The 14,943-nt window shown below is 46.9% G+C and overlaps 1 protein-coding gene across 3 annotated transcripts in view; it reads right to left on the bottom strand.

Annotated features, from left to right (window-relative positions):
- Positions 1 to 14,943, bottom strand: part of RPH3A (rabphilin 3A) — a 61,828-nt gene that overhangs the window by 32,594 nt on the left and 14,291 nt on the right. The gene's annotated exons all lie outside the window — the stretch shown is intronic.

The following is a 14,943-nucleotide window of genomic DNA, read 5'->3' on the forward strand; positions in this document are numbered from 1 at the left end:
TTCAGAACACCATGGATCCCCTCCGACATCCCCCAAAGCCCATCTATTCTACCAACTTCAGATTAAGAACATTATCTAGTCTTTTCTCATGTCACCTCCTCCAGAAACTGTCTTCTGAGGTCCAGATCTGTTTATCTAATTGTCTGTATGACGTCTTCACTTGGGTCTCAAACGTGTGCTTTCAGCTGAACTCTTCATCTTGGCTGCTCTTCATCCTCATCCCCAGCAAACCTGCTCCCATTCTCAGGAAATGGCACCACTGTCCGCTAACTTGCTTGAACCAGAAACCTAGAGGGCCTTCCTGAGCCCCTCCTCCCAGACATTCAATGACCCAACCAAATCCTATCATGTCTAATGCTCTAACATTTCTGGAATCCACCCATTTCTCTGCATCTTCACCTCAACCAAGCCACTGACATCTCTCCCCTGGATGACTAACCCCTTAGTCTCCATGCTTTCATTCATGCCTTCTACAGTCTGTTCTCCCCATCACAGCCTTGGTGATATTCCTAAAACATGAATCTGATCATGGCACTCCCACTTCCCTTTAAAACCTTTAGTTGGTTCTCATTCCATGAGGTTTCCATGACCTTACGTGGTCTGGCCCCAGATGAGACCCCAAACCTCTTCGCCCTCTTGGTCTTGCTTCAATGTTCTAGCTCAGTGGTTCACTAAGTGTTATGACCAGACCATCAGCATCAGAGTCACCTGGGAACTTGTTAGAAATGCAAATTCTTGGGCCCCACTCCACAACAACCCTAATCAGAGACTCCGTGGGCGGGGCAGCAATCTGTTTAAACAAGCCCTCCAGGGGATTTTGACAAAAGTTTAAGAACCACTGCTCTGGTTACACTGGTCTTCTTTGAGTTCTAGTTCTCCTAACTGCCTCAGCACTTTTGCACATTCTGGTCCTTGTGCCTGGAATGCAGCCTTCCCTCATTACACATATTTGTGATCTCTCTCTCTCTCTCTCTCTCACACAGACACACACACACTTTTCCTGCCTAGATTCTCCTTATCCTTCATATTCCAGTTAAAATATCACCTCCCCTTAGAAGCCTTCTCTGACCATCCATTTTATTTACTTTTTTGGCAACCCTTCTGCATAGCACTTGTCACATTTGTAAGTAATTGTGGAATTGTCTACATTAAGTAATTAGGTAATTGTGAGTCCATACCTGGCTGCCTTCCTAGACTCTGAGCTCCCCTGGGCCTGGGATCTTGTCTGTCCTGTTCCTTGCTGTGTCCTCAGGACCAGAATAGTACCTGGGGTCCACAGTGAGTGCTCACACATGATGGTCGAACCAATGAATGAATGAACGAATGAATGAATGAAGGCAGGCCACTTCCCAAATTTGTATCCAGCAAAAGCAAGCTGAGTTGAATGTCAAGTGACATACAATAGCAGCTTATACTTACATAGTGTTTATTATGGGCCTGGCATGGTATGAAGTGCTTTGGCACCCAACCCTAAGAGACAGGCACTATTAAGAAGCCATTTTACAAGTAAGGCAAGTGAGGCACAAGGAAGTTAAATTACTCGTCCAAGGTCACACAGCTAGGAAGTAACAGAGCTAAAACTGGAAGCCAGGTATCATGTGTATTACACTGGCACTTCTCAAACTTAATGTGCACACAAGTCACACTGGCATCTTGTTAAAACAGATTCTGAAGCATCATGTCTGGGGTGAGGCCTGAGGTGCTACATTCCTAGAAAACTCCCCAGTGATTCCACATGATGCTACTGGCCCAAGGGCACACTCTGAATAGCAAGGCTACACATAATGACTACACCTGTGGGGGGGGCATCCTGCTTCGATCTCAGGTGGGTTGTTTTTGACCCTTCCCACCAGCCTGAAGTCACCTCTTTGCTTTGTCCTCAAACAGAACCTTATTGTTCCTGTTCCAGCCACAGCCAGTGGACCCAGATGGAGCCGGACCCTGCCCACCCCTCCACGCACTGGCTCTCAGCTGTGGACACCACAGGCGTGAGAAGCACTCTGATGGGACTTGGGTATCACAGGCTCCAGAAAGCCCCTGGCAGACCTGCTGGCCGCCACCTGATGCTGACTCTCCCCACAGGCCCTCCTCGCTCCTGCCATCCCCTCAAAGCACGCTACTCGCTGTGTTATAACCAGCAGCTTCTCCCTTTGTGTTCCATTCAACAGAGGAGCCCAAGGAGGAGCCAAAGGCAGCCTGTAGGCTCTAGCGCCTGCTGTGACCCAGATCGGACAGAGCTGCTTCGAGAGGCAGGATGTGCAGAACCAAAGGCAGCATGCTCTTCTCTTCCTCCTCCTCCTCTTCCTCTACCCCAACCCTCCCTGCATTTTCCCTAGAAATTGCTTTTACAGGATGATGGGAGGCAGCACAAACCAGGAGCGCCCAGTCCTCAGTCTCAGAACACCAGTAGCCAGTGTCTGCTGAGCAATTTCAATGTGCCAGGCACAGAGATAAGCAATCCACATGGATTTTCTTAATGAATCCTTCCAGCAGCACTATAAGCTAAAGACTGTTCTTGTCCCCATTTTCCAAATGAGAAAAGTGAAGCACAGAGAGGTTAAGTGAGGTACCCAAGTCACACAGCGGGGAGGTGGAGAAAGCCTGGACTCAGACCCAGGCAGTCTGGCTCTCGAGTGCCTGTTCTTCTTCTTCTTCTTTTTTTTTAAAATTAATTTTTATTGGAATATAGTTGCTTTACAATGTTGTGTTAGTTTCTACTGTACAGCAAAATGAATCAGCTATAGTTCCTGTTCTTAATCAGACCTCGCTGCCACTACTGCCAAGCAGAGCCATGGGGACATTCTTGAACAGTCCAACCTCCACCCTGCTCGATTCCCCTGCCTTGCCCACACCAAGGGACCCTCCATCACTGGTAGGTACCAAGTTGCACACATGCAGTCACCCCAGCTGCTTCTATCTCACCTGCCTCTGACTTCTCAGAGGTCAGGACAAGACACCCAACAGCTGTGCCATCATCTTGTTCCCCTAAAGAATCCTCAACATAGGGTTGAGAAATCTGGATTTTAGCCCTGAATTTTGCCTCTCTGGGCTTCAGTTTCCTCATCTGTAAAAGAGAAGGTGTTGGGCTAAATTGGTGGTTGTCAAATTGTGCTTTATGGCACCCCAGGGGTTCTTTAGAGACCATTTTGGGGCCACCCACTATAGTGGCATGGTGGGAGTGATTCTGAGGAGCCAAAAAATCCCATTTAATCCAGAGCATGTCTGCATTTATCTCTTTCATTTGTTTGAGCTGTTGAATTAGATTTCCTTTGGAAAGTTGGTTCCACTGTTTAAAGAAACAGTTTGAAGTCGTCTGGAGCAGATGAATTTCAGGTTGCCTTTCAATGCCATAGCATTGAGACAATGAGGTAAGCTAACGGAGGCAGGGGATGGAAATTGCACAGTGATATATATTTTCTTTTTCTCTCTTTTTTTGGCACACACCTTTGTTCTCACCTATTTTCTCCTTCATGGACTGATCTAGCCAGAAAGCGGTTAGATTTTGTTCTTCTCACTCTATCAATGGGGGTCCCAAGGCACAGAGTCACTTGGGTCACTCAGCCTGGGCTAGAATCTCGTTCTCTGTGTCAGTAAACCACCTTTGCTTTCCATGAAGTCCCCTCATGGCCTCCTGCCTCAAGTCAAGCTTTGCCCACTCAGCTCAGGAAGAGAGCATAGGATAGATGACCCAATTCTAAACTGCAGTGTACTTTGCTCAGGAAACCTACGAGGCTTACTTGTCTCCTCTTGGAAAATAAGGGTGTGGAGTCACCCACCTCTTGCAAACCCACAGTCTAGCATCCTTACCAAGATGCCTGTTCCTTCCACCATTCGATCCTCAACTCCAACAGCCCCCATTAACACGCACTGTACCGGGAGCGTCTCATTAGCTTCTATCAGTGGCAGCAAATGGCATAGAAAAACAACAGATTGAAAATCATTATTCACATCTCTCAGCGTAGAGACCCTTGTTATTTATGAATTCAGTCCAGACCAATAAAGAGAGAAGGAAGTGGAGTGGAGATGGGCAGACCTTCCTTCTCTGCTCAAAGATCAAGATGAGCGGGGGGGTTCCTGTAGCCCGCCCTTTTGGACATCCTCTCTGCAGCCCCGAATGCTAGGGCTTCAAGAGGGAGGGCCCCAACAGCCAAGTAGCATAAACTTGGAAATAAAACTTTGCGGGAAGTTAAGTCCAAATTATGTCATGGAAGACCATGAGTCCCAGATGGGTCTTTATCCTGGTGATAAAACATTTCAGTTTCTTCACCCCATAAGGAATGTTTGTTGTTACCAGTCTTGGCAGGAGAGACCTATGTGCATTATGAAAGATGCCGGCAACCCTCAACCCATGTTAATGACCCAGAAAGAATTTTTTTAAAATACCAACGCCTGGGGCCCCAGCTCTAAAACTCCTCAGCTATGGATCTGGTCACGCCCGGATACCAGCATTTCAGCATGCAGTCCTGTTGAGAGCCACGGCATGGGGGGATGTTTCCAAAATGTATGGTCCATCTAGATCACCTGGGGAGAGTGTTCAACATTCAGACAATGATTCTATGGGACTGGGGTGGATCCAGAGCGTGTGCATTTTGAAGTGACTCCCTATACGATCCTGATGCTGGTGAATTCCTGGCCACACTTTGAGAAATGTTTCAGTAAGGAAGGAAGCAGTGGGAGAAATCCCATGAGAAAATGCTCTCCTTATTATGTTAAGTGGGGGAAAAAAACCCCAAACCCAGGATGTAGAATTGTGATCACGATATGAGGTTGGGTTTGGAAGATGCTCATCTGAATATCTTCATGGTGTGCACTGGACAAAAAAAAATTAGAAAGGAGACACACCGAAATATTCACAGGGATTATCACCAGGTGGTGGGATTATGAGCAATATTTATTTCCTTCTATAAAGCTTCTGCTACCCCCTTTCCTAAAGCACCAATTACCTGGACTCCTCATACTTCCTTAACTTTCTACAAGAAACATGTGTTACATTAGACAATAAAGTGCATTTTTGAAGATAGAGAACATGTAAGCCAAGGGTTAAAAGTCATGGCTTTGAATCCTACCTCTTATCCAGTCAATGACCTTGAAAAGGCTTTGTTCTCTGCATGCCCTCTTCCCAGACAATAATGTGAGGGGTTAGATGAGACGCACCTCAAGCTTCCTGCCATGGGCAAGATTCAGGGATTCTCAGATGCTGAGGCTGAAACATCAAGATTTCCCCTTGTGTTTTGAAACTGGAGGACCTTCAATGACTAAGAGAAGACCTGTCTGCATTGGCAGGATACTTTTGTTTGCCTGTCTAATGTCTCCACATTAAGGGCCCAATTAGCTGGACACTGTAAGTGGCTGTCACTCTCTAGTTATGTCTTTACACGTCTGATTAACTTTATGACTCCTACTTGCACCTCAGTCCAGGAAACCCATATATCACCAGGCTGGGTGCTTAAGGGGAGGTGACGGTTACTCAGTGAAGCTGGGTGGGCATCTCCCATTTCCCAGGATGCTCCCGGAGGCACCAGAAAGGTTATGTCCCCTCCTCTGAGCACCAACAGATGACCTCTAGAGGGGGTGGGAAGTGGATTCCCAAGTTGCTCTGACCTTGCTGTCCAAATAGATGCAGATGGTCTACTCATTCATTTGACAAATATTTATGGAGAACCTACCATGTGACAGTGGACAGTGAGGACCCAAGGGGGGGCAAAACAAATGAGGTGCCTGCCATCATGGAGCTGGCATTCTAGTTGGGGACTCAGACGTTATTTAAATGATCACATCGATCATCACAATTACACTTGGAGTACGTGCTCTGAAGGACAAGTATGGGAAGCTATGAGAACTCACAGAGAGGGACATGAACAGTAAGATGGGGCCTCAGAGGAAGTGACTGTTGAGCTGAGACCTGAGGATAAAGAGGAGCCGGCCCAGTAAAGAGGGTGAGGAAAGGCACTGGAAGAAGAGGGAACAGCATGTGCAAGGGACTTGAGAGGCTTAGCAGCGCTGGTGGGCTGGACGGTAGAAGATGAGGCTGGAGGATGGGCAGGGGCCACTCCATGCAGGGTCTTGAGTCTAAGAGTGATGGGACAGCATGAAAGGGCTTTAAGTAGAGGAGACTCAACTTCCCCCATTCTGAGACAACATATGGACATATGAATGGAGTCCTTGGGAGGCTCGGAGCAGTGAGAGTTTCAAATGCCGCAGTGGTTCCAGGTCGAATGAGGCAGGCAGGTCCCTGGACTTTGTCTACACATGGGGCTAGACCAGGTCTCTTGAAACTACAAGACTGCCCCAAGTGGGTCTAACTCAGTGGTGGTGAAAGTGTACACTAGCAGGAAGGCCGTGAGAGATGCCATTGCACGCTAGCCAGCTTCAAGGAGTCACTCTGTGTGTTAGCTTCCCAGTGTTGCTGTAACAAATTACAACTTAGTGGCTTACGACAACATATATTATTTACTATCTTAATAGTTCTAGATATTAGATATCTGACATGGGTTTCACTTAGTCGAGGTGTTGGCAGGCAGGGCTGTGTTCTTTCTGGAAGCTCAAGGGGAAAATCTGTTCCCTTGCCTTTTCTAGTTTCTAGAAGCTGCCCCACTTTCCTTGGCTTGTGGCCCCTTCCTCCATCCTCGATCCAGCCGTGTAGCATTTTTCAATCTTGCTGTGACTCTGACTCTCCCGCCTCCCTCTTATAAGGACCCGTGTGATTACATTGGGTAATCCAGGATCATCTCCCCATCTCAAGATTCTTAATCATGGCTGCAGAGTCCCTTTGGCCATGTAAGATAACATATTCACAGGTTCCAGGGATTAGGATGTGAACATCTTTGTGGTGGGGGAGGGCATTATTCTACCCAGCACACCCACATTCCTGCCCCATCTGCCACCCAGGTTCTATTTCCACCTGATTCAGGTCCAAATCAGATTCCAGTCCTCCTCTCCAGAGCAAGGTTTGGGCAATTCCTCCCTGCCTTGCTGTGGATGTCAGACAGATCAGGCTTTGGACTCTGTGAGGTTCTAATCACCCTCTCCAAGTACAACCCCAGGAAAACATAGACTCTCCACACATACACACACACATGCACACCTGCACGCACACACACTTTCAGAATTTAGAAATACGAGGCACTTATTTTTTTTTTAATTTTTGGCCACACCGCACAGCATGTGGGATCTTAGCTTTCTGACCAGGGATCGATCCTGCGCCCCCTGCATTGGAAGCACAGTGTCTTAACCACTGGACTGCCAGGGAAGTCCCACAAGGCACTTATGATGCATGTGTGTTGGGGTGTCCATTCTGGAGTGACCTTGCCTGGGTCCATATTTGGACTTTGCTACTTCCTAGCTCTGTGACCTCAAGAAAGTTACTTACCCTTTCTGAGCCTCTGTTTTTCATGTGTAAATTAGGGAAAACAAAGTCCTTGTTTCCTAGGATTGTTGCAAAGATAAAATGAGAGTTAAATGGTCATGAAGAACCTAGGGGCAAGATGGGAATAAAGACACAGACCTACTAGAGAATGCACTTGAGGACACGGGGAGGGGGAAGGGTAAACTGGGACGAAGTGAGAGAGTGGCATGGACATATATACACTACCAAATGTAAAATAGATAGCTAGTGGGAAGCAGCCGCATAGCACAGGGAGATCAGCTCTGTGCTTTGTGACCACCTAGAGGGGTGGGATAGGGAGGGTGGGAGGGAGGGAGACGTAAGAGGGAAGAGATATGGGGATATATGTACATGTATAGCTGATTTACTTTGTTATAAAGCAGAAACTAACACACCATTGCAAAGCAATTATACTCCAGTAAAGATGTTAAAAAAAAAAATCTAAAAAAAAAAATGAGAGTGTTTGTAAAATGCCCAGAACATGGTAACTACTCAGTCATGATTGCTGCTAATTATTTCTTCTGGAAATTTGTGGCTTTTATAGCTCCCTATACTCACATTTTTTTCCTATATAACGAGGGTGCTAAAATCTGCCCATGAAATCCGTCTTTCTAAAGCTTTTAAAGGGGCTGCAGTGACTAGAAACTGACAGGACTCGTGTGCCCATCTCTAAATACACACACGGATGGCACATGTACCCACACAGGAACAGGTGCATGATCAGCACCCACGTACAGAACACACTTTCACACACACGGCTGTACACACTCCGCTCTTGCAGGGAGCCAAGCCCTAGTTGGCTGCCTTCTGCAGACAAGGATATAAGCCAAATGCAGATCAGACAGTGCTTACTTGTTAAGCCCAGGCTCCCTCAAAAAAGTTCAAACTGGCCTCGGAAACATTCAGGCAACTGCTTTTGAGCTTTCAAACCAGTATTGCCGCAGTGTCTTGATGAATGCTGAAGAGAAGGCTAATGGATGTACAATTGCTCCAGGAAGTGGGCTTAACGTGGCGAGCTGCAGAGCTGAGGACACCCTGCCAGTGAAGGTGTGATGGCTTTATGTGCCGGTTCCTGAATTGGTGAGGGAAATGGTGAAAAGCTGGGGTTCCATCACTGATGGTATGAAGCCAGAGCAGCTGCGTTAGAGCTGTGACTGAGCATGATTACACAATGGTTTGTAAAATGCAGCAAAGTAGGAGAGTGGATGTCATGTTGTCCCTCTGTCTCTATCTCTGTCTCTCAACTTCTCTCTCTCTTTCTCACACACACACACCATTAATTCCAGAATCATGCTGCTTTTCCCATCACCCTAATTGCCAAGTGGATGTTACCATTAAGTTTATTAAACTCGGCATTTTCTGAAGTCTAGATTGGGCCATCAGCTGTGAACAGGGACATGGCTGCTCTGAAGGGGGGTGGTCTGAGACTCCAATGCCAGAGTCTCTCGGGAACCTGTCCTTAAATGACTAAGTTGCTCTGTCATGAAGCCACGCGGCTGGCACGCAGGGTGTGTGCAGTTCAGACTCATTAATTCCCACTGTTGTTTATTACCGTCACTACCTGGGGAGCCATTGATCGTAATCTCTCTCCTTGATGGATTGGTGAGTGGGATTCCTGTCTGGACCTCAGCACTTTGGGGAAGCGAGTCACCCTGGGTCAGAGTTGGAGCCAAGAGAGAAAGACAGCTAGACGGCTCCACTGGGCTAATGTAGTCAGTCAGGCAAGGAGCTGGGTCATTTAAACCCAATAATAGCAACAGTTATCAGGAGCTGTGTTAAGCATTCCATGTGCATGGTTTTCCTTAAGTCATACAACCTGTGAGATCAGTTCTATTATTCACTCCCATTTTACAGATGGGGAAACCGAGGCACACTGACAGGGAGTCACTTACCAAAGGCACACAGCTGGCAAGTGGCAGAGATGGGATCAGAGGCTAGGTCTAGCTACCCAGACGCTGTTACCCGCTTTGAAAGAATGAAGCCTTTGTTTCATTTCAGTGCTTATAGTTGGGGCCCTTTCTAACCCCTCCACCTGCCCTTTTCTGTTGTGGAAAGTAGAGTTGAGAGAATGTGCTGCTGAGGCCCACAGGGGACAAGGGTCATTGTGGTGGAGAGGGGTGAACTGTCCTATGGTAGGAAGAAGTATGAGACTGAACCAATTAACCTGAGTAAATATGAGACACCCTGTAAATTATTGACTTCCCTGAAACTCTGAAGTCATTTGTCAATTGCCATCCCTACCTGCACTGCCAAAAGGCAATAGGATAATGTGGAAAGACAGATTCAAAGTCTGGTTTGGCCACGTAAAACCTGTGTGCCCCTGGGCAAGTGTCTTAACCTCCATGAACTTCAATAATCTCATCTGTGAAGCAAAGACAATAGTCTGTCTCTCTGAGAGAACATAATAGGGATTAAAGGAAATGCAACATATTGGAAAGTTCCTAATACAATGCTTGGCTATAAATGTTTATCTTTCTATAGAATAGCAGAATAGGACTTTAATCCTGGAGCCAGCCAGCCTGGGTTTGTAATCCCAGTTGTATTGCTTATTAACCGTGTGAGCCTGGGCAAGTTGCTTAACCACTCTGTGCCTCAGTTGCCTCATCTGTAAAATGGGAATGATAATAATGCGGCTTAATGCATAGGGTTGTTGTGAGGGTTACATAGATGAATCTACATAAAGCTTTGAGTACAGTGCCAACACATGGTGCTTTGTAAGGGTGGGGTATTATTATTTCTCTAGAAGTTGAGTGTGGTTGCAGGGAAATTCTCATTTGTTTCTTCTTCCTTTCTTGAGCCACTCAACAAAAAGGCTAGAGCAGTGGTTCTCAACAGGGGGTGATTTTGCCCCTCAGGGGGCATGTGGCGATGTCTGGAGACATATTGGGTTGTCACAGCTTGGTAACAGACCCGGTCACTACAGGCACCTAGTTGGTGGGAGCCAGAGATGCTGCTAAAAAATCCTATGGTGCACAGGACAGCACCCACCACAAAGAATTATCTGTCTCCAAATGTAAACAGTGTCAAGGTTCAGGAACCTTGGGCTAGAGGGACTTGGAGACCACATGGTCCATTTTATAGATAAGGTCCAGGAAACCCTGAGGTTAAAAACATTCAATGAGAGGCTTAGTCAGCTGGGTTTAGAATTCATCCAATATGTATTCATTTGCTTTCTCTTTTATGCCAGGCACTGGGCTGCTTAAGGAATTAAGAAGACTTCGTTTTCATTTTGTGCAAACAGATTCCATAAATTATTAAGGCTGGATGGACATGAGAAGGCATCGACCCAATCCCTGAGAAAACTGAGGTACTACTCAGTGGTTCTCAACATGGGGGGGATTCAGAGTCCCCCCACACCTGATGAAATCTATGAATATTTCTTCTTAAAAATGCACACAGGGACTTCCCTGGTGGCACAGTGGTTAAGAATCCACCTGCCAATGCAGGGGACATGTGTTCAAGCCCTGGTCTGGGAAGATCCCACATGCCATGAAGCAACTAAGCCCGTGCACCACAACTACTGAGCCCGCGTGCCACAACTACTGAAGCCCGCACACCTAAAGCCCAAGCTCCGCAACAAGAGAAGCCACCGCAATGAGAAGCCCGCGCACCGCAACGAAGAGTAGTCCCCACTCGCCACTAGAGAAAAGCCCGCGTGCAGCAACGAAGACCCAACGCAGCCAAAAGTAAAATTAAAAAAAAATAAATTTATTAAAAAAAAAAAAGCACACAGACACATGGATAACTATGTCTATAATATCAGGATGCCCCAGAACCCCTGAGTTCTACCCACAGAATGTCTAGGACTCCAAGTCAAAAAAAAAAAAAAGTGGCGGGGCGGTAGGGGAATCTTCCTTTAGAAAGAGGAGACTATGACCTGGTTTACTGTCAGCTTGTCAAGCCATAGGAAAGATGCCTACCTAATTAGATGTAGCAAATTCCAAGCATTATTACTCACTTCTCCCCCTGTCCACATTTTGGAAAAATTCTGTGCCAAAACTATAGGGGATGGTGGAACTGGGATGGGGAGGTGATAGCAGCCCAACAGATTCTGTCAACGACAGGTCTCTCTGTGTCTCTTTCACTTCCTCCTCTATCACAGTGTCTGGACACCAAGGTTAATGACAAATCCTAATTACTTCTTTGGGCCCATCTGTTGAGGGATGATGACCTCAAATGGAAGCCACCAAGCTGCCTATCCCCTTGCAGGCAGAATATATGAGTAAATGTCTTTGAGAGGCTCTGGATAGAAAGAAATATGATAAAGACATGGAGGAACCTACCACTGGGAAACAAAACAAAAACAAAACCCGCACACACAAATTTCCCCAGACAAATGTTTAATTCCATATTTAATATGTTTTAAAAGTCCTGTGGACACCCCCTGGGTGTCTGTTCAATTTACAAAGGCCCTTTGCACTCTCTAGAGTAGCACTCAGCAGCCTTGTTTGTATAGCCTGGCACCTCTGGCCACAGCTGATTGGATGAGGAGCGGCACTCAGGGTGACCTGGACCAATCAGAGTTCCTTCCCGGGGAATTTGGAATTAGGACTAAGAAGAAATATAACAACTAGGAAGGTATAGTATGAGATTATATTTTCTAAGATGTGGGATGAGAAGCAGACCTTTCATGAGACCAGGCTGTGTTCCTGCCCTTGGATCCCTTGAGATACCTCTGAATCCTTATATTAAATTCCCCTTTTGCCTAATGGGGTAGAGTCTCCAAAGATGACCACCATTAACATCTTCCTTCCCTGGATGCATAAGTCATTCTTGCAGGAGGAGATGGGATCTATTTCTCCTCTCCGATAGATTGCAGTGGAGCGATGCCCTACCAGTTCCAGACCTAGCTGTTAAGAATCCTGGAGACTTCCATCCTTGCTCTCTTGGGAGTCAGCTGCCATCTAAAGGACTCGGGCCAGACTACTGAATAAGGAAAGATTCCGTGGAGAGAGAGGGGCCATGCAGAGTGCACTGAGGCACAGACAAGGGTTTGGAGCTTTCCTGGCCCTTCCAGTCCAACCCAGCCACCCACTGAATGCAGTTGAGTGAGTGACCCCAGGCTATGCCACATGGAGCAAAAATCAACCTAGCAGAGCCCTGCCTAAATTCTTAACCCACAGAATTATGAAAAAGAGTATACTATTGATGCTTGTAGTCAGTAAGTTTTGGGTGGTTTGTTATGCAGTGATAGATAACTGAAACAACCTAGCTGGAACTAATTCCTTTTCTTGCAAGCCAAGTGTCCTAACTAGTATAGAAAGTCTACAGCAGTCAGGTCATGCAAAATAAATTCTGAGATCCCACTTAGCCTTGAATAAGGGAGGTGAGGCAAAATGAGGCTCTTTAATGAGTTTCCCTTCTGACCATCATCTCTCCTTCTGGGGGTGCTGAAGAGAGCAGAGCTTGGTTGTGGGCTGAGTTACCACTCAGTGAAGGTTTAGACACTGCCTTGGGCAAAAGCAGAGGCTCCAAGGTGAGAACCAACTCTGGTCCACTGCATCATCTGGTGCTCCCTGGGGCAGCAAACTCTAGCAAAACTGCCCCAGGGAGGCGGCAGCACCTCCTGGGACGCCTTAGGGTGTTCTCCCAGGGAACTCTCCATGGCCTTAGGACCATGGAGACCAGTTCTGGCAGCTTTGGAGGTACAAACAGGTTAATAAGATCACTGGGAAGGAATCACTGGGCCAGCACAGAAGGGATTCTAGCTTCTAGCTCCCCAAATGTCCCCTCCAAACCTGAGCTTTAAAAATTTCCATGTCCTGCAAAGTCTAAGAATTTGAGGCCATGCCTTCAGGAAAGACATCTAATAGTTTAGAACATAGGTTCTGAGAGTCAGCCAGACAGGGACATATATCTTAGCTCTGTGTGACCTTGGACAAGTGACCTAACCTTTCTAAGCCTCAGTTTCCTCACCTGCAAAATAGCACCTACTTGATAGGGTTGAGAGGAGCAGTTAATGAGTTAAATCCATATCAAGTTTTTAGGTTTGATGTTTGGCACATAGTAAGTGCTCAATCAATAAATGGTACCCATTTATAATGATTGTTTATTATGTAAACGATGACTTCACTTGTCTCCCAGATGACTGTTCGGTAATAGAAAAGAAAACTCAGCATCACAGAGCTGGTGTCTAGACCCAGAAGGGGACATAACTACATCTGCAGTTTTAACAGTTAGAAGAGCCAGAAGGAGCTCATTTGCTCTGAGAGGTGCAGCCAACAACAGGGTACAGGGTCCTCCACCAGACACCAGACACCCCCAAATACTGTAGAGTCAGATCAGGAAGGATCCTGAGACTCAGACTGACCCGCCTCATCGGACAAGTGGGGAACTGAAGCCCCCAAGGCTCATTAACTGAGCCTCAGGTTCTGGAGGGGGAGCCCTGATGGCGCCCCGTTTTCAGCCTCAATCCGTGTCTCTCTCCTTTCATCTGACTTCACTCTGATCCTCTCCCAAGGAAGTGTGAGTAGAACAGGAATGAGGGCAGGTTCAAGGTCATAAGACACAAATAGCTTGGGCTTGCCTCTGGCGATGCTACCAGCAAGGGCTGGCAGCTGGAAGGGAGCGGGGGAAACGGCCTCAGCCAGAGTCCTCTAGGACTACCCTCCCCGTTCCGGCAGAAAACATACTCTCTCAGCAAAGGGACACTCTGTCACCATGGGCTTGGCCCCAGCTTCCCTGGAAGGCTCTGAAATCTCCTTCAGGGGAAGCCAGGGGCTTGCCAAACAGGAGTCTCGGGCATGATTCTAGAATGGAGACCTTGGCCAGTGTAAAAAAACAAGTTTCCTCAGCAAATTTGTCATTAATGATTGTCACCATTAACTGAGCATGCGCTCTGTGCCAGGCACCACGATAATCCTTTGCATGTGAATTAAACACTCCCCGAGACATGTGTGCTAATGTTATCCCCATTTTGCAGCTGAGGAAACTGAGGGGGAGGTAAAGTGCCTTATCTAAGGTCACACAGGGAATAAGCGGCAGAGCTGGAATTTGAAGCCAGGTCTCTCTGACTCTGGGGTCCCAGGGATTAACCACTGTGCTCTCCCACCATGTCACCAGGTCAGGCAATGTGGCAGGACATGGGGGACAAGGCAGGGAACCCATCAGCCCTGTTCTAGAATGTTCAAGCCAGAATCTGCTCAGTCCACAGAGATCCCCTTAACTTTACACCCAAAGGCAGCCTAGTGGCCACGCTTGCACAATGTAGCCAGCACCTCTGGCCACAGTTAACAGGGATAGAATCTGATATAAACATAAGGCAGCAGCCAATCATAGTGTCTTCCCTGGGAATATGGACCCTGGACTACAAAATTCTAAGCTCTCCAGCCTCTTGGTCACAGGAGATGCAGAAAGAAATTGGGGGGCAGCACTGTCTACCATGTTCACTCACTCACTCACCAAATACTTTACTGAACACCTACTATGTACTAGGACTGGGGATTCTGTGGCAAACAAAACAGGCAAAAATCTCTACACTCAGGAATCTTATAATCTAACGGGGAGAGAGATATAATCAATGTATAAAATTCAAAGTTAGCTAGTGGAAAGTGCTCCAC

This window comes from Balaenoptera ricei, chromosome 14 (assembly GCF_028023285.1).
Source record: "Balaenoptera ricei isolate mBalRic1 chromosome 14, mBalRic1.hap2, whole genome shotgun sequence".
Classification (NCBI taxonomy): Eukaryota; Metazoa; Chordata; class Mammalia; order Artiodactyla; family Balaenopteridae; genus Balaenoptera; species Balaenoptera ricei.